Genomic DNA, 25,354 nt, shown 5'->3' on the forward strand with positions numbered 1-25,354 from the left:
TGACGCTTCAATTTCGTCCCACTACACACGGCGAACGGATTTCTGCGGATTTCTTGTGAAACTATGGCGGATGCGTTCGTCTGTATCAGACAGTCTGGGACGACCCGACGATTTTCCTTTACGCAAACAACCTGTTTCTCGGAATCGCCCATGGCATCGTCTAATGCTCTGTGGTGTAGGAGGATCCACACCACGCCTAGTAAGAGAGTCACGCTGAACAATTGTTACTGACCCGAACCGCGCGAAACGTACAACGCAAAACTCTTTCTGTTGTCTCGCCACCATAATTTGCTAGAACTGAAGTGGGCGCACACTGCTGCTACCTAGCGGGAACCAACTCGAGAGTTTGCTCTTTACAACAGTGCGTTGTTGATAATAGTTACAATTTTTTGTTACATCGGATGATTCTTCTTGATGCACCCTGTATTTCTTGGGAAAGTTGGCCGCTGATTCTGCTGTGGTGTGCATACTCAAACTCTTTGAGTCTGACGAACACCGACTCAAAGGAAGGCCTCGGCGCTGGTTGGTGACGTCACGTCAGCTAGGCACGGCGAACGCCTGGTGTGTTGCAGGCAGAAACGCCTGGGCGTGCTTATCACTATAAATCTCTTATTTTTGGACAACATGTTTGGTATTGTTTCGGATTCTGCAGTTTTATGTAGATGAAAGATTTTCTTACTATCGTAAAGCTACAAATGAAGATCATAGCTCTGTATTACTGAATCCTGTCGAAACATAGACGAATATGAGAAAATGCTTTGCCCCATTGCAAGCTTCGGAAATTTTACATTCAAGTAACTATATTTACTTGATCCACTTCGTTATCGAAACTTACCCCACCCCCTTACAATGAACTCGTTTCTTTTATTTATTTATTTATTTTCGTTTGACATCGTCACTGGAAATGTGAACTATTTTACATGTGTAAATGTCCAACTGATGCCAGTCATTAGATTACAGTCGTTTTCAACTAAATTAATTCTAAACAGGAAACAAAATAGCTTCATACATCGAAAATACTGCTGAGCTTAAACTTTTTTAAACATGCACATTAGAAAAGATAAATATTCCCCTCTTGCAACTGAAAGGAGAAACTTTATAAGATAAAAAAATTTTATTTGATAGAACAAGTATCTCTCTTTTGCCTCTTCTTCTGTCCCCCACCCCCTCCCCCAACGTGTACAATCGCAAGATATTACATTAACATTCAGCGCTCCTCACTCCATAGTCAACCAAGATACCTAAAGAAGAGCACCAATATGTTCACAGTCTCTTGTAAAAGCAACCCAGTACAAACGTAACTTCCTCAGATTTACAAATAAGGCAAAGAAGCACGAATTCTGTTGCTGATGGACCATGAAATTGTTTTTGTATGTCAATCCTTAAAACAGGTGGAAATTTAAGTTCAGGAGTACACTATTTGTTAAGAAGTGTAATGAATTGCACAATTAATTGATTGCAGAAATCTCTCAGAACAATGTGTGTTGGTCAACTACCGCCAATAGTTTCACATTTTCCTGTGTCAGAGAGGGAGACACCACCATTATGGGTATGCCTGCAACAGACCTGGCGTTCGCCGTGCCTAGCTGACGTGACGTCACGAACAAGCGGCGAGGCCTTCCTTTGAGTCGGTGTTGGTCTGAGACATTATTGTCGCGAGAAGTAGCGGACGAACAGTTTAACTTTAAATGCGAACATTTTTAGGTTAGGCTTTACCGTGACTGTTACTGACGTTAAGTGAAACAACAAGTTTACTGTTACCAGTCACCGTTTTATTTTATTGACAAAAACGACAATATTTACAATAGTATCATCTCTGTTTTCAGCAACTGCCTACTGTCTTAAAAATACACACACACACACACACACACACACACACACACACACACACACACACACATGTGCACACATGCTAATATTTACCATAAATATTGACAGCCGCCAAGAGTACAAGAGATTGACCTCATTCACAGATATTTCATCACACCAACAGCTTGTACCCCTTGTCAGCTTAAAACTGTAGGTACATCAACTACTGGCACAAATGTATATCTATCTGCATATTTTATAACATTAACCAGTGTATTACCCCAACCTTTAGGCAGCTAATATAAGCAAAATGTAATCTTAAGACTCCTTGCCATGTAAATGTTTGCTCTCATATAATCACTCCTTCCTCTCTCTCTCTCTCTCTCTCTCTCTCTCTCTCTCTCTCTCTCTCTCTTTCTTCAAAGAGTGTCATCTATTTGTGATTTTACTGCTGTAGCCAATATGATCATTGTAATTCAAGCCTGTAACATTTCACCCAATTGTTATTAGCAAGTATGAAGTTTAAGCCATTTTAACATTTCACCTGATTGCATAAACGAGTACGAATGTTTAGCTGTTTTAACCTTTCAAAATTGGATTTATATACCACCTGAAGTACACACACATATATTCGACACCTCAAAACAAACACCCCCAAATGGTTTAAACGATTATTCTGTAATAATGTTGTTACGATCTATATTCTTTGCCCTTTGCGATTATGTCTTCTCTTCTGCTGTACGAACCTTGCACCCAGCTGATTCCAGACGCCATATTTGTTTACAAATGTGGCAGTATACATGTGAAGTGTTACGACAGAAAAAGGAACCTGTGACCACTGGAGGTACTCTAGTTTACTTATTAAAGTTTACCATTAGATATCAGTTTATCTTTTGTCAAAAGTTATCCAAAACCATATTCTGAAATAGTGTCTTGTTTCCCCACTAGGCAGTGCCACAAGTTCCTTCAAAATCGTAACACAACATACACACATATGTAATACTAACTAATGTAAATCCACCCGATGATGGAGGTTTAAACGTTCGAAACGCGTCGTGGAAAAAATAAAATAAAACGGTGACTGGTAACAGTAAACTTGTTGTTTCATTTAAGGACGAACAGTTGTTGAGAGTAGTCGCACGCAGCCTGCAAGTGGAGAGAAGCCGCGCAGTGTGGGAGGTAGCAGGCTGCCAGTAGCGCCGGAGCAGTCTTTCCTATTAACTGAGGACTTTTGGTAATTTGCCTTTTTGCTGCACGTAGCTGTTGCTTGCTTGCACACTGGAAGAATTTTGCCAGATTTGTTACGCATATATTGAGAGAAATATTCGTATCGTTGTTGTGGCCAGATGCGTGATTATTTATTACAGGCTGCGCGTAACGAGGCGACGCAGAGAATGGCTTCCACGAACACCGCAATGAAGCCGACAACGTGGCGCAAATGCTCGTCGGCTATTTCGACGCGCCAGGACGCTCCTGCTTAGTCGCGGCCTCAACCTTTTCTTTTTTTTTTTTCCTTTATTGATTTTCAATCCCCCCCGAAAGGGGCGGGCCGGCAGCAGCTTACTACGCTGCTCTACAGCCTACAGACTTTTTGTAAATAAAGGGAGAAGAAAGAAACAAGGAAAAACAGGCGATAAAATGGCGATTTAAAGTGAAAAATGGCGTAAAATTGCGGAAAGTTAAAACAGAAAGCAAAAGGGGTTGGCAATGTAGATAAAAGACACAGGAATCAGACGAGTAACACAGTAGACACACAATTAAAAAAACATGGCGACAGTCTGGTTTCTGTTCGCAAGTAATAAAAAGCACACCCAGCGACAGTATGATGGCTGTTCGCTACACTTCCCAAAAGACACAACACGGAGCACGCACTGGAAAAACACACTGTAAAACACTGCACGAAAAAGGCGGCACAAAGATGGCACTCCCGACCCAAGGCAGATGGGGGGGGGGGGCGGACCTGGAGTAGAGGGAAAAACAAGGAGGGAGGAGAGGAAAAAACGAAAAGGGGGGGGGGGAAACCAAGGAGTGAGAGGACTAATAAAGGGGGAGAAGGGCAGACGCGAGAGGGAATGAGAGGAGGCAGAGGAGGGAAATGTAAAAGGACGCGGGGGAGAGAAGGGGGCAAAGAGAGGGGAGGTGGGGAAGAAAGAGGATGGAAGGGGGCGGAGAGGGAGCCCGGGAAAAGGACAGAGGAAAGGAGGGGGAGTGAGGATCAGAGTTGATAGGAGGGATAAATGGAGGGAGAGAGGGCATCATCCGGGAGGGGGAGTTGATGGAAGCCACCTTGGGAAAGGAGATGTAGGGTGTAGACATGGAGGGTAGGGGGGACACAACGGTGAAGACGTGGCAGGCCTCAACCTCCCCCCCTTCATCGCTATATCGGAGATGCTTTGTCCTATAACTCGTGCGCCGACTATAGCACCTCGTTGAAAGTCACTTAAATCTTGACAGCCTGCCATTGTAGCAATAGTATCCGATCTAACAACTGCACCAGACATTTGTTGTCTTATACAGGGTGGCCCATTGATCGTGACCGGGCCAAATATCTCACGAAATAAGCGTCAAACGAAAAAACTACAAACAACGAACCTTGTCTAGCTTGAAGGGGGAAACCAGATGGCGCTGTGGTTGGCCCGCTAGATGGCGCTGCAATAGGTCAAACAGATATCACCTGCATTTTTTAAAGCAGGAACCCCCATTTTTATTACATATTCGTGTAGTACGTAAAGAAATATGAATGTTTCAGTTTGACCACTTTTTTCGCTTTGTGATAGATGGCGCTGTAATAGTCATAAACATATGGCTCACGATTTTAGACGAACAGTGGTAACAGGTAGGTTTTTTAAATTAAAATATACAACGTTGGTACGCTTGAACAATTTTTTTTCGGTTGTTCCAAGGCGGTACATGTACCTTTGTGAACTTATCATTTCTGAGATTTTCCGGAAAGCTTTTGACACCGTTCCTCACAAGCGACTTCTAATCAAGCTGCGGGCCTATGGGGTATCGTCTCTCTTGTGCGACTGGATTCGTGATTTCCTGTCAGGAAGGTCGCAGTTCGTAGTAATAGACGGCAAATCGTCGAGTAAAACTGAAGTGATATCAGGTGTTCCCCAGGGAAGCGTCCTGGGACCTCTGCTGTTCCTGATCTATATAAATGACCTGGGTGACAATCTGAGCAGTTCTCTTAGGTTGTTCGCAGATCATGCTGTAATTTACCGTCTAGTAAGGTCATCCGAGGACCAGTATCAGTTGCAAAGCGATTTAGAAAAGATTGCTGTATGGTGCGGCAGATGGCAGTTGACGCTAAATAACGAAAAGTGTGAGGTGATCCACACGAGTTCCAAAAGAAATCCGTTGGAATTCGATTACTCTATAAATAGAACAATTCTCAAGGCTGTCAATTCAACTAAGTACCTGGCTGTAAAAATTACGAACAACTTCAGTTGGAAAAACTACATAGATAATACTGTGGGGAAGGCGAGCCAAAGGTTGCGTTTCATTGGCAGGACACTTAGAAGATGCAACAAGTCCACTAAAGAGACAGCTTACACCACAATCGTTCGTCCTCTGTTAGAATATTGCTGCGCGGTGTGGGATCCTTACCAGGTGGGATTGACGGAGGACATCGAAAGGGTGCAAAAAAGGGCAGCTCGTTTTGTATTATCACGTAATAGGGGAGAGAGTGTGGCAGATATGATACGCGAGTTGGGATGGAAGTCATTAAAGCAAAGACGTTTTTCGTCGCGGCGAGATCTATTTACGAAATTTCAGTCACCAACTTTCTCTTCTGAATGCGAAAATATTTTGTTGAGCCGAACCTACATAGGTAGGAATGATCATCAAAATAAAATAAGAGAAATCAAAGCTCGAACAGAAATGTTTAACTGCTCGTTTTTCCCGCGTGCTGTTCGGGAGTGGAATGGTAGAGAGATAGTATGATTGTGGTTCGACGAACCCTCTGCCAAGCACTTAAAAGTGAATTGCAGAGAAATCATGTAGATGTAGATGTAGATGTAGATCGCATGCTGCTACAGCGTGATTACCTGTAAATACCACATTAATGCAATAAATGCTCAAAATGATGTCCGTCAACCTCAATTCATTTGGCAATACGTGTAACGACATTCCTCTCAACAGCGAGTAGGTCGCCTTCCGTAATGTTCGCACATGCATCGGTAATGCGCTGACTCATGTTGTCAGGCGTTGTCGGTGGATCACGATAGCAAATATCTTTCAACTTTCCCCACAGAAAGAAATCCCGGGACGTCATATCCGGTGAACGTGCTTCGACGACCAATCCACCTGTCATGAAATATGCTATTCAATACCGCCTCAACTGCACGCGAGCTATGTGCCGCACATCCATCGTGTTGGAAGTACATCGCCATTCTGTCATACAGTGTAACATCTTGTAGTAACATCGGTACAACATTACGTAGGAAATCACTATACATTGCTCCATTTAGATTGCCTTCGATAAAATGGGGGCCAATTATCCTTCCTTCCATAATGTCGCAAGATCGCTGATGTTCCACTTGTCGCAGCCATCGTGGATTTTCAGTTGCCCAATAGTGCATATTATTCCGGTTTACGTTACCGCTGTTGATGAGTGACGCTTCGTCCCTAAATAAAACGCGTGCAAAAAATCTGTCATCGTCCCGTAATTTCTCTTGTGCCCAGTGGCAGAACTGTACACGACGTTCAAAGTCGTCGCCATGCAATTCCTGGTGCATAGCAATATGGTACGGGTGCAAGCGATGTTGATGTAGCATTCTCAACACCGACGTTTTTGAGACTCCAGATTCTCGTGCAATTTGTCTGCTACTGATGTGCGGATTAGCCGCGACAGCAGCTAAAACACCTACTTGGGCATCGTTATTTGTTGCAGGTCGTGGTTGACGTTTCACATGTGGCTGAACACTTCCTGTTTCCTTAAATAACGTAAGTATCCGACGAACGGTCCGGACACTTGGATGATGTCGTCCAGGATACCGAGCAGCATACATAGCACACGCCCGTTGGGCATTTTGATCACAATAGCCATACATCAACACGATATCGACCTTTTCCGCAATTGGTAAACGGTCCATTTTAACACGGGTAATGTATCACGAAGCAAATACCGTCCGCACTGGCGGAATGTTACGTGATACCACGTACTTATACGTTTGTGACTATTACAGCGACATCTATCACAAAGCGAAAAAAGTGGTCCAACTAAACATTCATATTTCTTTACGTACTACACGAATATGTAATAAAAAATGGGGGTTCCTATTTTAAAAAAAACCAGTTGATGTCCATTTGACCTATTGCAGCGCCATCTAGAGGGCCAACCATAGCGCCATCTGGCTTCCCCCTTCAAGCTAGACGAGTTTCGTTCTTTGAGTTCTTTCGTTTGATGCTTGTTTCGTGAGATATTTGGCCCGGTCGCTATCAATGGACCACCCGGTATAGGCGTGCCGTTCGCAGAGCCGTATTCTGCCTGTTTACATATCTCTGTAATGGAATAGACACGTGTATACCAATTTCTTTGGCGCTTCAGTCTATGTTCCAAGATACAGAGAATCAAAATATCAAATAAAATAGGTAAATAAAAGAAAAGTTAGTTCATTCTACGTTCGCACTTTTTCTTGAAACGTAATGAGGGGTTGAACAATACATTAAATTCAGGAGTGTTCTCCTTCTGAGTCTCATTTTTAAATCTACACTACTCGCCATTTGCTACACTGCCAAGAAGACGTGCTACAGACGCGAAATTTAACCGACAGGAAGAAATGCTGTGATATGCAAATGATCAGCTTTAGAGCATTCACACAAGGTTGGCGCCGATGGTGACACCTACAACGTGCTGACATGAGGAAAGTTTCAAACCGATTTCTCATACACAAACACCAGTTGACCGGCGTTGCCTGGTGAAACGTTGTTGTGATGCCTCGTGTAAGGAGGAGAAATGCGTACGATCACGTTTCCGACTTTGATATAGGTCGCATTGTAGCCTATCGCGATTGCGGTTTATCGTATCGCGACATTGCTGCTCGCGTTGATCGAGATCCAATGACTGTTAGCAGAACATGGAATCGGTGGGTTCAGGAGGGTAATACGGAACGCCGTGCTGGATCTCTACGGCCTCGTATCACTAGCAGTCGAGATGACAGGCATCTTATCCGCATGGCTGTGACGGATCGTGCTGCCACGTCTCGATCCCAGAGTCAACAGATGGGGACGTTTGCAAGACGACAACCATCTGCACGAACAGTTCGACGACGTTTGCAGAGCATGGACTATCAACTCGGACACCATGGCTGCGGTTACCCTCGACGCTGCATCACAGAGAGGAGCGCCTGCGATGGTGTACTCAACGACGAACCTGGGTGCACGAATGGCAAAACGTCATGTTTCCGTATAAATCCAGGTTCTGTTTACAGCATCATGATGGTCGCATTCGTGTTTGGCGACATCGCGGTGAACGCACATTGGAAGCGTGTATTCGTCATCGCCATACTGGCGTATCACGCTGCGTGATGGTATGGGGTGCCATTGGTTACACGTCTCGGTCACGTCTTGTTCGCACTGACGGCACTTTGAACAGTGGACGTTACATTTCAGATGTGTTACGACCCGTGGATCTACCCTTCATTCGATCCCTGCGAAACCCTACACTTCAAGAGGATAATGCACGACCGATGTTGCAGGTCCTGTACGGGCCTTTCTGGATATAGAAAATGTTCGACTGCTGCCTAGCCAGCATATTTTCCAGATCTCTCACCAATTGAAAACGTCTGGTCAATGGTGGCCGAGCAACCGGCGCGTCACAATACGCCAGTCACTACTCTTGATGAACTGGGGTATCGTGTTGAAGCTGCATGGGGAGCTAGCTGTACCTGTACACGCCATCCAAGCTCTGTTTGACTCAATGCCCAATCGTATGAAGGCCGTTATTACGGCGAGAGGTGGTTGTTCTGGGTACTGATTTCTCAGGATCTATGCACCCAAATTCCGTGAAAATGTAATCACATGTCAGTTCTAGTATAATATATTTGTCCAATGAATATCCTTTTATCATCTGCATTTCTTCTTGGTGTAGCAATTTTATTGGCCAGTGGTGTATTTCAGCATTACAAATAGTCAGTGCTAAAGTGTGAAAACTGAGATTGGAGAACTATTCTTCGTGTTAACTTGTCGTTTTCCGAGAGCTACCACCAGATAAAGGCATATGATTTAGGCACAAGCAGTGGATCAGCTAATTTCTATTTTTGTTCAAATGTGTGTGAAATCTTATGGGACTTAACTGCTAAGGTCATCAGTCCCTAAGCTTACACACTACTTAACCTAAATTATCCTAAGGACAAACACACACACGCATGCCCGAAGGAGGACTAGAACCTTCGCCGGGACCAGTCGCACAGTCCATGACTGCAGCGCCCCAGACCGCTTTGGCTAATCCGGCGCGGCTTTCTATTTTCATTGTAAACTAATACTGAAGTGTAAAGTTTTAAAAAAAATTGTTCAAAAAAAAAAAAAAAAGGTTCAAATGGCTCTGAGCACTATGGGACTTAACTTCTGAGGTCATCAGTCCCCTAGAACTTAGAACTACTTAAACCTAACTAACCTAAGGACATCACACAGATCCAAGCCCGAGGCAGGATTCGAACCTGCGACCGTAGCGGTTACGCGGTTCCAAACTGGAGCGCTTAGAACCGCACGGCCACACCGGCCGACTGTAAAGTTTTTAATTTATTGCTTTGGACATAACTTTTCTTCTGTTTTCTCATTTCATAGAAATGCCAGGCAAGTAATGAGCTTTTATGTAACATTTGTAGTGTACTTTTTTAAAATTTATTTCCAAAAGAACTCGTATCTTAGTGAAACATGGGAATTTGAATACAGTTTATGATTACTGACAGTACCGAAAATGCTCTTTCATGAATTCAAATGAGCAATTTAGATAGTAGGCAAAATATAGCATTTGCCATGAACCATTACATCACAGTAGTTACAGTTTCAATAATGAATTAATCCACTGGCCAATATTTATTGTGCAATCTGCTCATAAATACTCGTTCTATAATGTGTTGATCTGTAAGCTGACTTTCCGTCAGCATGATTCAAAGATGCTACGATCTTACGGAAGCCACAGGACATACGAAACTCGTTTTTTAATAGAAGCTTTGTTTGAAAACCAAAAAATTTAGCACCACTGCTACGACAAATTGTTGTGTCGGTTTTATTCTCAGTTGTCAGCGAAAAATAAAAATACCTATTATAATCGAGACGTAGCGATACTAAAAAATACCGGTTATTCAGAACTAAAATACCGGTACCGGTTTTAGCCGGTCGGTTTTTCCCATCGCTAGTGCTGACCCAGTACTCCTCCACATCACTACCAAATGACGCCATTGGCACAGAGGTCAAGCGCACTGTCCGATTCCACCTGTCTGCTTTGATCCTTGACGTGCTGTGTGACGTCGTGAGTTTACGTTGCGAAGGATGTAGGAGGCCACGTAATCTGTGATTGTCTTAATTATTGGCGTCATCTATGATGTTCGTAATCCGTGCTGTTTATTCCAAATATGTCGTGATGTAGTTTGTGTGGAACCTGAAAGCACATCTTAAATTGTTGATAGGGAAGTTAGTAGAGATTATATTTTTTTTTCTCACAAGTATTTTGCTGTTTCTTTCTCTATTTGGCACTATTTACGAGGGTAGAGTCAGGCAGGAACTGAAGAGCAGAAGTTAAAACTGTTGAAAGTGAAACGATTAGTGACCATTTTGTTTCTTACAATGACTTTCTTGTTTTTGTAATGTGAAAAGTTTGTTGACGGTGAAGTTATCCGGGTGAGTCTGGTTTTTACAAATATTTGGCTGCTTTATCCGAATGTGACGAGGAGGCGCGGCGTATGTGAAATCGTTTATTCCTGTAGGAGCTGCATTGTTACCCGTGGCTCACATTTGTGGTGGTTTTCTTTGTAGTAATGGTTCAGTCAAATAGGATTTATTGGTTATTTATTTGTTTTCGGTTTTGACCTGTTAATTCTCGTTTATATTGCGATTCCAATTTTTGTTTTATATTTTATTTTGGATTATTCTGGTGGAATTTGTATGTTATTTTACGAATAAGTCGTTGTTTTGTGGAGGTGTGTCTCGTGTCCCAGTCGACTTTAAAGCAATATAGGTCAATCAATCTCCCAGTTCCAATTGCGTGTTTTTTTCATTTTTTTTCGTTCGGTTTATTCTAGAGGAATTAGTGTGTGTTATTTTTGGAATGTGGTCGAGTTAACTCGGGTGATGCTGAGGGAATTAGATTAGGAAATGAGACGCTTAAAGTAGTACAGGAGTTTTGCTATTTGGGCAGCAAAATAACTGATGATGGCCGAAGTAGACAGGATATAAAATGTAGACTGGCAATGGCAAGGAAAGCGTTTCTGAAGAAGAGAAATTTGTTAACATCGAGTATAGATTTAAGTGTCAGGAAGTCGTTTCTGAAAGTATTTGTATGGAGTGTAGCCATGTATGGAAGTGAAACATGGACGATAAATAGTTTGGACAAGAAGAGAATAGAAGCTTTCGAAATGTTGTGCTACAGAAGAAGGCTGAAGAGTAGGTGGGTAGATCACATAACTAATGAGGAGGTATTGAATAGAATTGGGGAGGAGTTTGTGGCACAACTTGGCTAGAAGAAAGGATCGGTTGGTAGGACATGTTCTGAGGCATCAAGGGGTCAGTAATTTAGTATTGGAGGGCAGCGTGGAGGGTAAAAATCGTAGAGGGAGACCAAGGGATGAATACACTAAGCAGATTCAGAAGGATGTAGGTTGCAGTAGGTACTGGGAGATGAAGAAGCTTGCACAGGATAGAGTAGCATGGAGAGCTGCATCAAACCAGTCTCAGGACTGAAGACCACAACAACAACAACATTTTTCCATTATGTAATTCTGCTTTTATTTCTCGTATTGCTGTCTTTGATTAAGCTATGTAGGTCAACCGAATTATTATATTCCAATTTTATGCTTCTCTACATTTTGGTTCGCTTTATTGTAGAGGAATTCGTGGGCGTCATTTTTCGATTTATTTGGCTGCTTCGGTACGATCTTAATTTATTAACCTTTTCTTGGTTTACCACCATTCGAAGCCCCTTTATTCCCGTAGTTGTCCCATTCATTTAATTTTATTAGCTGATTGAAACATTTCACTTGTTTTTTATGTTTGTTTTCGACTGCAATGGTCTACCTTGTGCTCGCATCTTGGGGAATGTAGTCGTCTGTTCGTAAATGCAATCTGTGGTTGATTTAGTAACTCGTCTACTATCCTCTCTACTAGAAATACGTCGTTACGGGTTAAAGCAGAAGGGTGGAATCAAACCTTTGTCTATTCCCTGGCAGCGGATGACCTGGCGGTCGGTCGGTCACGAATGGCCCACCTGCTTTTGTGTTAGAGGGCTGTGCCACACTTACGGGACACCCTGAAATTTATTTTGCATTTTCATCAAGCTTGTCATTAGTCCTAGCCGTATGCTACAGTTGGACGCCGTTGTGGCACATTAGTTGCATCCTGGTAAACAAGGGGTTTGCTATGTAGCAAGTGCCCCCAGGACCCAGACGAATTTGTTAATGCCAGGCAGATGACAGAAGAGGGGACTGGGGCAGGAGGGCTGGTAGCAGGAAATCAGTACCACCACCTTCCCGTTCATTAATCCCCACTTGTCAGCTCGTTTGGCTCCCTTTGTCCGTCGTTTTTTGTTTTAGAGCCCCTGCGTCCGGTGTTAAGTGGCCGCCGAGATCCGCGCGCGCTCTGACCGCCGGGAAGCCCCCTCCAGGCTGACACGGAACACCATGCGGGCGCCCGCCGCCAGGGCTGCCAACACAATGCACCGCGCAGCGCGCCTGCGCAAAGCGACACGGGCCGCGCGCGCCTCGCGCTGGGAGACAAAAGACGAGCGCGGTGTCGCGTTTCCATGGCGACGCGTGCTCCGCGCGGGTGACATAACGCGCGGGCTGGTTTTCAGACGCCCATCATTCTCCAATGACGAGCGAAACCAGAAGAAATACGCGGCTGCGACGTCCTCTGCAAGTAGAGCCGTGGATGCCGACAGTGGCCTCCGAGCCGTGACGTAGTACCATATTGCCGAGTGACGTCGTTCGTTACCGATGTACTACACAGCGCCCATGAAGTGAGAGAAGTGATTTCTGGGAAATATCAGAATAAGACCACCGACGAAGAGCAGGAAAAGAAACTTGCTTTGCTGCCATTCTGTGGCTCTGTATCGGGCAAGATAAGCCGCCTGTTGAAAAGACACAAGATCAAATCAATCTTCAGTCCTCCAACGAAACTCCGTCAATTACTGAGACCAGTTAGAGACGCAGTAGGTCTCAGAACACCTGGATTCTACGAAATACCTTGTGAGTGTGGCCAGAAGTACATCGGACAAACAGTGCGCACTGTGGAACAACGCAGGAAAGAACATGAGAGGTATTATAGCCTACGCTATCCAGAGAAATCTGCGTTAGCTGAGCATGCGTTAGAAAACGGTCACCACACAAAATTTGACGATACCTCTGCCGTGGCTCGCTTTAACGGCTTCTGGGACAGTTTAATAAACGAAGCTGTTGAGATAAAAATTACCGCCAACACCCTGAATAGAGACGACGGCTTGCAGCTCAGCGCTGCGTGGGATCCAGCGATCGTGCGGCTGAAGAGGGCACATCGAACACCGACTCAAAACATGCCCATATATGGCAACGTCACGGGCACCAGTGACGTCACAGCCGGCAGCTAGCGTATACAGGGTTATTACAAATGATTGAAGCGATTACACAGCTCTACAATAACTTTATTATTTGAGATATTTTCACAATGCTTTGCACACACATACAAAAACTCAAAAAGTTTTTTTAGGCATTCACAAATGTTCGATATGTGCTCCTTTAGTGATTCGGCAGACATCAAGCCGATAATCAAGATCCTCCCACACTCGGCGCAGCATGTCCCCATCAATGAGTTCGAAAGCATCGTTGATGCGAGCTCCGCAGTTCTGGCACGTTTCTTGGTAGAGGAGGTTTAAACAGTGAATCTTTCACATAACCCCGCAGAAAGAAATCGCATGGGGTTAAGTCGGGAGAGTGTGGAGGCCATGACACGAATTGCTGATCATGATCTCCACCACGACCGATCCATCGGTTTTCCAATCTCCTGTTTAAGAAATGCCGAACATCATGATGGAAGTGCGGTGGAACACCATCCTGTTGAAAGATGAAGTCGGCGCTGTCCGTCTTCAGTTGTGGCATGAGCCAATTTTCCGCGGGCTACGCGTGAAACTTGCCCGCACGCGTTCAACCGTTTCTTCGCTCACTGCAGGTCGACCCGTTGATTTCCCCTTACAGAGGCATCCAGAAGCTTTAAACTGCGCATACCATCGCCGAATGGAGTTAGCAGTTGGTGGATCTTTGTTGAACTTCGTCCTGAAGTGTCGTTGCACTGTTATGACTGACTGAAGTGAGTGCATTTCAAGCACGACATACGCTTTCTCGGCTCCTGTCGCCATTTTATCTCACTGCGATCTCGAGCGCTCTGGCGGCAGAAACCTGAAGTGCGGCTTCAGCCGAACAAAACTTTATGAGTTTTTCTACGTATCTGTAGTGTGTCGTGACCATATGTCAATGAATGGAGCTACAGTCAATTTATGAAATCGCTTCAATCTTTTGTAATAGCCCTGTATAAGGGCGCACCAACAGCCCACTGGCAGTCGTAACACTTGACAATGGCCAAGGAGTGCTTGGCCGAAAGCTCGTGTAGTTTTAAGCAACTGACGCGGATGGAAACCCGAGAACATTTTATTCAACGTTATCGCCGCGAGACTCTGCATTCATACTTTAAACTAATTGCTCACCATTATTTGTAGAAGATAAGCCCTGTGTCATTTCCGTTTCCTTTTACAATCTGTATTCTGAGTAATTTTGAGCTCAACAGTTGCAGCGGCCGCTGCTGCAACAGACGCCAGTACGTGGCATTTCAATTCACGAGTTTTGCGGAAGCTGAGAGATCGCCCGCTCCAAACATAACTAATATTTTTTCCACAGGCGCCTGATGCAGCGGAAGAAAACAATGTTTTTAAGATTTTTATTTTCAGTTACTTGCCGAAATCCAGAGCCACGACTCGGACTTCCATTATTTGTTAATGGCGGTAAGAACAATTCTCTCGCGTGTGTGGGCAGTTGCAAATTATAGCAAAGAACTCATGCTTGTTAAAAATGTTGGTCGAGGCAAATACAAAAATATTATTTCAGTTTTCAATTTAAATGCAATGTATTTCTAGACTGGCTCATGTTAAGGTAACTTTCTACATCTACATCTACATCCATACTCCGCAAGCCACCTGACGGTGTGTGGCGGAGGGTACCTTGAGTACCTCTATCGGTTCTCCCTTCTATTCCAGTCTCGTATTGTTCGTGGAAAGAAGGATTGTCGGTATGCCTCTGTGTGGGCTCTAATCTCTCTGATTTTATCCTCATGGTCTCTTCGCGAGATACACGTAGGAGGGAGCAATATACTGCTTGACTCCTCGGTGAAGGTATGTTCTCAAAACTTGAACAAAAGCCCGTACCGAGCTACTGAGCGTCCCTCCTGCAGAGTCTTCCACTGGAGTTTATCTATCATCTCCGTAACGCTTTCGCGATTACTAAATGATCCTGTAACGAAGCGCGCTGCTCTCCGTTGAATCTTCTCTATCTCTTCTATCAACCCTATCTGGTACGGATCCCACACTCCTGAGCAGTATTCAAGCAGTGGGCGAACAAGTGTACTGTAACCTACTTCCTTTGTTTTCGGATTGCATGTCCTTAGCATTCTTCCAATGAATCTCAGTTGGCATCTGCTGTACCGACGATCAGCTTTATATGACCATTCCATTTTAAATCACTCCTAATGTGTACTCCCAGATAATTTATGGAATTAACTGCTTCCAGTTGCAGACCTGCTATATTGTAGCTAAATGATAAAGGATCTTTCTTTCTATGTATTCGCAGCACATTACACTTGTCTACTTTAACGCGAACAAAAAGTTTGCACATCTTAATCTTTATTAATCAGCCAGTTATTAAAAGCATAAAATGTTGTTGTTGTTGTGGTCTTCAGTCCAGAGACTGGTTTGATGCAGCTCTCCATGCTACTCTATCCTGTGCAAGCTTCCTCATCTCCCAGTACCTACTGCAACCTACATCCATCTGAATCTGCTTAGTGTATTCATCTCTTGGTCTCCCCCTACGATTTTTACCCTCCACGCTGCCCTCCAATACTAAATTGGTGATCCCTTGATGCCTCAGAACTTGTCCTACCAATCGTTCCCTTCTTCTGGTCAAGTTGTGCCAAAAACTTCTCATCTCCCCAATCCTATTCAATACTTCCTCATTAGTTATGTGATCTACCCATCTAATCTTCAGCATTCTTCTGTAGCACCACATTTCAAAAGCTTCTACTCTCTTCTTGTCCAAACTAGTTATCGTCCATGTCTCACTTCCATACATGGCTACACTCCATACAAATACTTTCAGAAACGACTTCCTGACACCTAAATCTATACTCTATGTTAACAAATTTCTCTTCTTCAGAAACGCTTTCCTTGCCATTGCCAGTCTACATTTTATATCCCGTCTACTTCGACCATCATCAGTTATTTTGCTCCCCAAACAGCAAAACTCCTTTACTACTTTAAGTGTCTCATTTCCTAATCTAATACCCTCAGCATCAACCGACTTAATTCGACTACATTCCATTATCCTCGTTTTGCTTTTGTTGATGTTCATCTTATATCCTCCTTTCAAGATACAGTCCATTCCGTTCAACTGCTCTTCCAAGTCCTTTGTTGTCTCTGACAGAATTACAATGTCATCGGCGAACCTCAAAGTTTTTATTTCTTCTCCATGGGTTTTAATACCTACTCCGAATTTTTCTTTTGTTTCCTTTAATGCTTGCTCAATATACAGATTGAATAACATCGGGGAGAGGCTACAACCCTGTCTCACTCTCTTCCCAACCACTGCTTCCCTTTCATACCCCTCGACTCTTATAACTGCCATCTGCTTTCTGTACAAATTGTAAATAGCCTTTCGCTCCCTGTATTTTACCCCTGCCAATTTTAGAATTTGAAAGAGAGTATTCCAGTCAACATTGTCAAAAGCCTTCTCTAAGTCTACAAATGCTAGAAACGTAGGTTTGCCTTTCCTTAAACTGTCTTATAAGATAAGTCGTAAGATCAGTATTGCCTCACGTGTTCCAGTATTTCTACGGAATCCAAACTGATCTTCCCCGAGGTCGGCTTCTACTAGTTTTTCCATTCGTCTGTAAGGAATTCGTGCTAGTATTTTGCAGCTGTGGCTTATTAAACTGATTGTTCGGTAATTTTCACATCTGTCAACACCTGCTTTCTTTGGGATTGGAATTATTATATTCTTCTTGAAGTCTGAAGGTATTTCGCCCGTCTCATACATCTTGCTCACCAGATGGTAGAGTTTTGACAGGACTGGCTCTCCCAAGGCCATCAGTAGTTCCAATGGAATGTTGTCTACTCCGGGGGCCTTGTTCCGACCCAGGTCTTTCAGTGCTCTGTCAAACTCTTTACGCAGTATCATATGTCCCATTTCATCTTCATCTCTATCCTCTTCCATTTCCATAATATTGTCCTCAAGTACATCGCCCTTGTATAGATCCTCTATATACTCCTTCCACCTTTCTGCTTTCCCTTCTTTGCTTAGAACTGGGTTTCCATCTGAGCTCTTGATGTTCATAGAAGTGATTCTTTTATCTCCAAAGGTCTCTTTAATTTTCCTGTAGGCAGTATCTATCTTACCCCTAGTGAGATAAGCCTCTACATCCTTACATTTGACCTCTAGCCATCCCTGCTTAGCCATTTTGCACTTCCTGTCGATCTCATAAAATAAAAAGTATAAATAAAATCTCAAAAATAATTTCAGTTGAATTCAAAATCAAATCCAAATCATAATCTTTAAAAAGTCTCGCGCCCACTCATTTTATTATACCGCGAGAGCTATGTAAACAACTGATGCAGTATTGAACTATACAGAGAGTTGAAGACATACTACAGAAATGATCCTGTGAAGTATGAAAAACAACTGACAGTAATTGTATCAGGCGGGCGGCTTGAATTCGCTCCCGCAGACTGGCTAATTTCTCTTTTTAATTAACTCGGGGACGGCGCAACGTACCCAATTCTTTTTCCTGAACAATTATTTCTCAGTGCGACCTACCCTACAACATTCCTGCGAGCTTTTCAGGCTGCTTCTGACCACCCTGTACACCCGCAGCGGAATCGCGGTACGATCGGAAACTGTAAGATCGCCGGATATATTTTTTGGACTGTCTCTGCGAGAAAAGTTTCGAAAAATTTTGAAATTGTAGACACAATTCCTAGCTTTAATGGTTTGCTTATTTCATTATAGGCAACGGCCTTGCCGCAGTGGGTATACCGGTTCCCGTGAGATCACCGAAGTTAAGCACTGTCGGGCGTGGCCGGCACTTGGATGGGTGACCACCCAGCCGCCATGCGCTGTTGCTATTTTTCGGGGTGCACTCAGCCTCGTGATGCCAATTGAGGAGCTACTCCACCGAATAGTAGCGGCTCTGGTCGAAGAAAACCATCATAACGACCGGGAGAGCGGTGTGCTGACCACACGCCCCTCCTATCCGCATCCTCATCTGAGGATGACACGACGGCCGGATGGTCCCGATGGGCCACTTGTGGCCTGAAGACGGAGTGCTTTTTTTGTTTATTGCATTACACCTTTAACGTAAGATTATACGATGGTAAGTCAGATGCAAACCTTAAATATATTTTTAAATAGTGGTACAAAGCTGTATCACTTTATAAGATAAACTCACCCACGCTAAATGCAAGTCCTCCAGCGCTTACAGTGGATAAATTCCTGTAGAAAAAAGTACTTTTGGTAGTCCGTGCAACCACTCATGCACCGCGTGGCGTACCTCTTTATGAGACGGAACTTCTTTCCTCGCATTGCGTCTTTAAGTGGTCCGAACATATGGAAATCACTTGGGGCAAGATCTGGTGAGTGTGGTGGATGAGGAAGACACTCAAAATGCAGGTCTCTGATAGTTGCAACTGTTGTACAGGCAGCGTGGGGCCTTGCATTGTCATATTGTAAAAGAACACTTGCTGACACCAATCCACGTCGCTTTGATTTGATTGCAGGCCGCAGATGATTTTTTAGGAGATCTGTGTATGATGCAATGGTGACAGTGGTCCCTCTAGGCATGTAATGCTCCAAAATGACGCCTTTTTCGTCCCAAAAGAGAGTCAGCATAGCCTTCCCTGCTGTTTGAAACTTCGTTGGTTTTGGTCATGAGGAATGTCGCCATTCCTTGCTCGCTCTCTTCGTTTCCGGTTGGTGGAAGTGAACACAGGTTTCGTCGCCAGTAACGATTCTTGCAAGGAAGCCATCAACTTCGCATTCAAAGCGCCGAAGAAGTTCTTCACGAGCATCAACACGTCGTTCTCTCAATTCAGGAGTCAGCTGCCGTGTCACTCATCTTGCAGACACTTTATGAAACTGGAGCACATCATGCACAATGTGGTGTGCTGACACATGACTAACCTGTAAACATGCTGCATTGTCATTCAGTGTCACTCGGCGGTTTTCCTTCACTATGGCTTCAACTGCTGCAATGCTCTGTGGAGTCACAACTCGTTGTGTCTGACCTGGACGAGGAGCATCTTCCACTGAAGTCACAGCTTTTGCGAACTTCCTACTCCATTGGTGGACTTGCTGCTGTGACAAACATGCATCACCGCACTGAAACTTCATTTTCGTCACCTTGACTGCGCAAAAATCGAACAACAGAACGCTGTTCTTCCCTGGTACAAGTCGCAAGTGGGGCGGCCATCTTTATACTGATACTGGGACGGTATGTGTGCGTCTGCACTATGCTGCCACCTACAGCCCATTCTGCACGCTGTTTGTAGCACGCTTACCGACTTACGGGATAACGGCGCGAAATTTCGATTTGTTATTACAAATTTAAGGTTTTGATTTGACTCACCCTCGTACACCTTGACGAGTAGATTGCGACAGCGCATTTAATTTTTTATTTTCGGTCAAAAATTATATCAAATACAGAAGCCAGATTTTTTTATTGGCCCTAGAAGCAATTTGATGGGCGACGTATAAGTGAGATTCGCAATCGGTTTAGCCTTGTAGTAATATTGTTCAATGGAAAGATTATTTCATACTGTTTTCATGGACGAACTGCATTTCCTTAGCCTTATTCAAAGGAAGCCGGCCCGGGTGGCCATGCGGTTAAAGGCGCTACAGTCTGGAACCGCGCGACTGCTATGGTCGCAGGTTCGAATCCTGCCTGGGGCATCGATGTGTGTGATGTCCTTAGGTTAGTTAGGTTTAAGTAGTTCTAAGTTGTAGGGGACTGAGACCTTAGAAGTTAAGTCCCATAGTGCTCAGAGCCATTTGAACCTTTTTTTTTTTTTTTTTTTTTTTTTTTTTTTTTTTTTTTTTTTAAATGGACGTCTGCTTCAGAAAAAAACAAAATTTAAATAAAAATTAAATTTTTTGCAAGGCTATTTTGTTTCTGAAGCAAAAATAGCTATAACTATTTGTGTTTCCTTTGTCAAGTTACCCCAGAGTAAGTAAACGGATTTTTGCACGTGGTCCAGAAGCTGAAATATCAAAGATTCTGGAAGTGCAGGCTGTGTAGAATCAGTTTTCAGAACGAGTGCGCGCCAGTCTCCCTCGCTGCCCGCTTTCCCCCCTTTCACCTCCTTTCCCCCTTTTCCCCCATCCGCCTTTTCCTCCCTTTCCCGGCTTTCCTTCTCTTCCCCCCCCCCCTTATCAACACCTTTCCTTTAAAAAAAAAAAAAAAAAAAAAAAAAAAAAAAAAAAAAAAAGGGAGACTAACTAAACTTCGCTCGAACAGGGCACGAGGGCCCAACGGTACCGACCGGCCGCCGTGTCACCCTCAGCCCACAGGCGTCACTGGATGTGCACATGGAGGGGCGTGTGGTGAGCACGCCATTCTCCTGGCCGTATCTAAGTTTCCGAGACTGAACCGCCACTTCTCAATCAAGTAGCTCCTGAGTTCGCCTCACAAGGGCTGAGTGCACCCCGTTTGCCAACAGCGCTTAGCAGACCGAATGGTCACCCACCCAAGTGCTAGCCCGGACCGACAGCACATGATCTGATGGGAACTGCTATTACCCCTGTGACTCACTGTTACTAAAATTCAGTGAAACATGTCCTAATATTTTCTCTTGGAAATATAAGTATTTTGTATTAACATCAATCAAGTGTATCGTTGTAATATGTTAACTGCGTGCACTAGATTTTTAAAAAAATAGGTTATCTCGGCTCTAGAAGGTCGTAGAAAACATATTTTTTTTAATTCTTGAAAAAATATCAGAAATTTCATTATTTCATTGTTATTTTCACAAAATAAAAATTGAGATAGTTAAAAAAAACACACTGAGCAGAAGTACCAGTTTCCGAACTCAAATTTCTTGAGCGTTAAAATTAGTAAGATCATGAAAGTAATATCATGGCAGCAGAACTCTTTGCGAAGAAAATGAACCTGTTACTGGAGGGCTATATGGAGAGGAGATTAGCAAATTATTGAGAGCGCCTTTTTTTAAAAAAAATAAATCGCTACATCTCGAGAAATAATTAATATTTTTTAATTTTCCACACAAGTAGTGTTTGGCTTACGGCGTTCTTTACGTACATTACATATCAAGTAATGTCCAGTAATGGAACGTGAATGTTACCGAGTTATTGAGAATCTGACTTTTAGCCGTTTATTGCTATATCTCGAAACGTAACAAAGCAATCAAGACTTGTAAAGAAGTGATCAACGGAGCTTTTTAATCCTTACTCCTTTCTCCTTTAACATAATTCGATCGGAGTTACAGTTTTTTTACTTATTTGAGGAAAACCGTTTTTTTCCAATCTTGCGGTAGTTTTTTGGCGCTGTTCGTCATCTTGAATCGAAAAAAAGAAATTCTAATTAAAATTTAATTTCCTATACGCTCATATTTTTTGTTTTCACTTAATAAGTTTTGCCGTCACAGAATGTTTGGACCAACTCTGGCTCGTACGATTTGGTGAGAATGCACGCTATCGCACTGTCGCCAGGACGGGCGAGGGTACATAGATAGCTAGAGTGCGGGCTGAACTGCTGTCTGAGGCGCATTCACCGTAAATCAGGCGATAGCCGCTGCCTAAAACACGATAGTAGGGACCCGGCCGACACGAGCGGCTCCGTGCTGCCCTGCCGCACTTCCTAGCCGAACCGTCCTGGCAGAACGCCTCTTACATCGCGACCAACGTGTGACAGTTACTGCTGTTGCCGTATGAAGGACACCGTCATGCCTGTGCAAAAGCTTAAAAATCAGGGTTTAGTTAGTTACACTGCTGGCCATTAAAATTGCTACACCACGAAGATGACGTGCTACAGACGCGAATTTTAACCGACAGGAAAAAGATGATGTGATATGCAAATGATTAGCTTTTCACAGCATTCACACTAGGTTGGCGCCGGTGGCGACACCTACAACGTGCTGACATGGGGAAAGTTTCCAACCGATTTCTCATACACAAACAGCAGTTGACCGGCGTTGCCTGGTGAAACGTTGTTGTCATGCGTCGTGTATAAGGAGAAGAAATGCGTACTTTTGCATCACTTCGTCTAATATGGTACGGACCGGACACAGTTTGAGGAAAATTGTACGGCTGTGCTGTCCGACTGTGCAGAAGACGTCGCTGAAACTGGAGAGGTTGCATACCTGCCGTTCCGGCGTTCCATCGGGCAGAACCCCCCGTCCTTGGCTGCGGAGATACGGACTGGTTGGCTGGCGTGTGCAAAAACACAGGGACCGAAGCGAAGGCTGCAGGAGACTCGCTTACAGCTGGCGCAAGCCACGCAGTGCCCTGAAGCCTCGGCTGGCGAGGCTGGGCTGAGGTGCATTCGTCGCCGTCTACGTCTGTAGTCCACTGGCCATCTCGTAGTCTGTGGCGGAGGGCCACATGGGACCGCTGTCGTTCCTTATAGGCGTGAGTGATTTGGCGGGCAGGGTGGGCTACAATCTGCCGTTGTTTGCTGATGACGCCGTGGTGTACGGTAAGGCGTCCAAGTTGAGTGACAGTACGAAGATACAGGACGACTTACAAGGGGTGCCCACGACGTCTGCAACGCGGATTTACTGCAAACTTCGTACACTCGGAGTACTCCACGAGGACAACAAAATGTGTAATTAAAACTTCCTGGCAGATTGAACCTGTGTGCCGGACCGAGACTCGAACTCGGGACCTTTGCCTTTCGCGGGCAACTGCTCTACCAACTGAGCTACCCAAGCATGACTCACGCCCCGTCCTCACAGACGGGGCGTGATTCGTGCTTGGGTAGCTCAGTTGGTAGAGCACTTGCCCGCGAAAGGCAAAGGTCCCGAGTTCGAATATCGGCCCGGCAGACAGTTTTAATCTGACAGGAAGTTTCCTATCAGCGCACATTCCGCTGTAGAGCGAAAAAATCTCATTCTGGAAACAACCCCCAGGCTGTGGCTAAGCCATGTCTCCGCAGTATCCTTTCTTTCAGGAGTGCTAGTTCTGCAAGTTTCGCAGGAGAGCTTCTGTAAAGTTTGGAACGTAGGAGGCGAGGTACTGGCTGAGGTAAAGCTGTGAGGACGGGGCGTGAGTCGTGCTTGGGTAGCTCAGTTGGTAGAACACTTGCCCGCGAAAGGCAAAGGTCCCGAGTTCGAGTCTCGGTCCGGCACACAGTTTCAATCTGCCAGGAAGTTTCATATCAGCGCACACTCCGCTGCAGAGTGAAAATCTCATTCTGAAATGTGTAATTAGCCGGCACGGTAACTCAGCGTGTTCGGTCAGAGGGTTAGCTGCCCTCTGTAATAAAAAAACTGAAGTAATGGATGAACGACGACGTGAAACGGATGTCTAGGGACATCCGCCATGAGCAAATACAACGAACGAAAACAAACAAAAAAGTGGTTAGCGTTAAAGCCCCGTAATCGCTGGGTCGCTGGATCGAGTCCCGCTCGTCGGTTTTTTTTTTTTAATTTCTAACACGGTCATTTTCTTTGCTATTTATATTACGGTTCATGTAATGGGGAAAATGCGTGTAATCGGATGAACTTTTATTAAATTTATAATGTTATTTGCCAGTCTACTAATTTTTATTATCACAAAAAAATGGCTCTGAGCACTATGGGACTTAACTGCTACGGTCATCAGTCCCCTAGAACTTAGAACTACTTAAACCTAACTAACCTAAGGACAGCACACAACACCCAGCCATCACGAGGCAGAGAAAATCCCTGACCCCGCCGGGAATCGAACCCGGGAACCCGGGCGTGGGAAGCGAGAACGCTACCGCACGACCACGAGATGCGGGCATTATTATCACAAATAATGTAATATTCATAACTGTCGACTAGTAAACGGCCAAACGCATAAAGTGATACTGAAAATGTATACTTGTCCGTGATTTGAGAAATCCCTCACACCTGGAAGGAGCCCGAAACGACTTGTTACCTCCAAGTTTTGACCGGCACAGACGGCTTTCGAAAAATGTACAATTAATCGTCGCTTCCTACATTACGAGAACAAGTTGCAGGATGGTATTTTTCGTAAGAACATGAAAAACAAAAAGTTAAACGGTACCAGCTGCATTGAATAAGTACTATTTTTCCGCACACTTAAGGTCTTTTGAGGTTTTCCGTGGAAAAAGAAACCTGGTTACATTTTCAAAAACCTCTCTTTCAGCCGATAATTTGGAAGCAAAGCATGCATAATGCAGCATTGCCTCAAATATCGGCGCTCATCACTGGTCATGCAGTATCGAGTGTATTTTGGTAGCGTCTTCACGAGAACCAATTTCTCGTTCTCTTTCGATTAAATACGGACAGTTTTGAAGACACGGACAAGCATAGGTTTTCAGTATCACTTTATGCGTTTGGTCGTTTACTAGTCGGTAGTTATGAATATTATATTATTTGTGGTAGTAAAAATTTGTAGGCTGCCAAATAACATTGTAAATCTAATAAAAGTTCTTCCGATTACACGCATTTTCCCCATTACATCAATTGTAATATAAATAGTGAAGGAAATGACTGTGTTAGAAATAAAAAAAAAACTGACGACCGGGACATGATGCAGCGACCCAGCGATTACGGGGCTTTAACGCTAAGCACTTTTTTTCTCGGCTGCCGGCGCTTCATGATAAAAATGTCACACACAGGTATATACAGGGTGAGTCACCTAACATTACTGTAAACCACATCAAATACTGACGAATCGATTCCACAGACCGAACGTGAGGAGAGGGGCTAGTGTATTAAACAAATACGTAATCAGTGCCGTTTGTTGCATTGTAAAAAAGTTAATTACATCCGGAGATATTGTAACCTAAAGTTGACGCTTGAGTACCACTCCTCCGCTGTTCGATCGTGTGTATCGGAGAGCACCGAATTACGTAGGGATCCAAAGGGAACGGT

General features: G+C 44.1%; 1 protein-coding gene and 1 non-coding gene across 4 annotated transcripts in view; one reads left to right on the forward strand and one right to left on the reverse strand.

Annotated features, from left to right (window-relative positions):
• The window catches only part of LOC126106353 (interference hedgehog-like), a 672,512-nt gene that overhangs the window by 260,185 nt on the left and 386,973 nt on the right, over positions 1-25,354 (forward strand). The window lies entirely within an intron of this gene.
• On the reverse strand, positions 23,127-23,201 carry Trnas-cga (transfer RNA serine (anticodon CGA)). Its single transcript has one exon. It is a non-coding gene; the product is annotated as a tRNA-Ser (tRNA).

The sequence above is a fragment of the Schistocerca cancellata genome, chromosome 10, assembly GCF_023864275.1.
Source record: "Schistocerca cancellata isolate TAMUIC-IGC-003103 chromosome 10, iqSchCanc2.1, whole genome shotgun sequence".
NCBI lineage: Eukaryota > Metazoa > Arthropoda > Insecta > Orthoptera > Acrididae > Schistocerca > Schistocerca cancellata.